This window comes from Myotis davidii, unplaced genomic scaffold, assembly GCF_000327345.1.
Source record: "Myotis davidii unplaced genomic scaffold, ASM32734v1 scaffold395, whole genome shotgun sequence".
Lineage (NCBI taxonomy): Eukaryota > Metazoa > Chordata > Mammalia > Chiroptera > Vespertilionidae > Myotis > Myotis davidii.
This window is the reverse complement of record NW_006287904.1, coordinates 826,925-828,743: the sequence shown is the minus strand read 5'-3', so window position 1 is coordinate 828,743 and position 1,819 is coordinate 826,925. Positions and strand designations below refer to the sequence as shown.

The 1,819-nt window shown below is 39.8% G+C and overlaps 1 protein-coding gene across 1 annotated transcript in view; it reads left to right on the top strand.

Moving 5' to 3' along the window:
• The window catches only part of GADL1 (glutamate decarboxylase like 1), a 124,576-nt gene that overhangs the window by 6,975 nt on the left and 115,782 nt on the right, over window positions 1-1,819 (top strand). The gene's annotated exons all lie outside the window — the stretch shown is intronic.

Below are 1,819 nucleotides of genomic sequence, written 5' to 3'. Positions count from 1 at the left end.
AGAGTGTAATAAAAAGCAGTCATATTCTGGCTACATGGACGATTCCTTCAATGGAAAGACTGTTATTAACCACTATAACTCTAGCAGTTAGATTGGAAGTCCTAGGGTTGCATCCCCCAAGGTCACAGTGTGACCTACTGTACAATCTCCAAAGGGTCTTTTCCAATTTGGGAAAACGCAGGGGGAGGAAGAGTCATGTGGTGCCATTTGGCAGTAGAAATGAAACATATCTATGAAGAAAAGAGGAATAATCTATACCCAGTTTTTATAGTATTTCCTTCTAAATAATTGTATGAATTATGGGCATTTCTTTGATTGGTTGTTATGGAGACAGATCATTTTAATTCCAATTTCAGTAGTTGCAAGTTGGTGTTTGAGATTTTTGTGTGTGTGTGTGTGTGTGTGTGTGACAGAGAGAGAGAAAGAGAGAGAGAGAGAGAGAGAGAGAGAGAGAGAGAGAGAGAGGAGAGAGGAGAGAGAGACTCTCATCTGAGAGGCTGCTATTCCCTAGGCAATAAAAACCCACAATCCTACTAATGAGGTAGAAAAAATCACTAACTTTTCTGTGTGCTTTATAACAGCACTGCCTACTGACATAACCAGGGTTTCCTGAATAATTGTCCTCTTTTCCAGTTTATTTTTAGGACCTAAAATCGGGGGGAGGAAAGTGCCTTTAGGTCTAAAGCATTTCCGTCTAATAGTGAAATTCTATTGCTTCAGCATTCAGCCCTAACCCATGTTAAATACATCCTTTCAAGTGAAAGATAAGTGAATGTGAGGGATGGCACGAAAGTTCAACGTTGGAGTTCTGGATGGCTCAGCCTTCGGTGTAAGGATAAAGACTCATCTCTCGCTGCAGGTCCCATCTTTCCCAAATTGGGGAATGTTCCTGTGACATTTCCATCCACCTCCAGGGACACCATTTGAGTTTGGCAGCAATAGAATGAAAGAGTTTATAAACCTCAGGACTTTATCAAAATATTTAATGTTGAGGAGAAGACAAACTCAACCGTATAATACATGTTAATACTCTTAGAGCCCTCAATAAATATAAAAATATTTGAAATACAGTTAGGCCATCAGCATACGTAAGGCAGTTTTAGACAGTATACGTAAGGCACTGGGCTAGGTGCTGGGCTGAGAAATACTTACAAAATTTGTTTCTGTCAATTTCCATAACTAAGTGAACATGAGCATTATAAGGAGGAGAGAGATACTATTTAGACAAAGAAAAACAATCAAATCAACACGTGTAGCAGATATTGATTGGATATCTGGATTCAGTTGTTAATGTTATTTTTGTGGAGGATGATCCTTTATTCTCAGCTATAAATTTCCACGCTTTTAACTGTCACACTGATCAGCAGCTGTGTCATCCCAAAAAATGTCCTGTTCCATCCTCCGCCTGGGCCTAAACTGCAAGCTTGAGAAGTTTAAAACCATTAAATACGGGTTTATGCAAACCATTATGCCTCACATTTTCTTTCAGTAGGAAATGGCTGAGGAGATTTAAGGAGGGGGGGGCGGGGGGGGGGCTCGGAGATTTAAGGGGGGGGGGCGGGGGGGTGCTCTGGGGGACAAAGCACTGTCTATATAGAGGTCATTTAAACATATGCTTAAAATGTGAAGTTAAGAAAAGCGACACTGCAATATTGTTTCTTCTACTTTAGGGATGACTTATTAAAAGGAAATGTATGGAGATCCTTAAGAAATTGCAAGAAAGGGTGTGTTCATGCAATAGACATGGCCTTTGTGTTTACCAAGATCTTTTGAAAGGTGTTTGTAAGAATGGGTAAAATCGGTTGAATTTAAATTATGT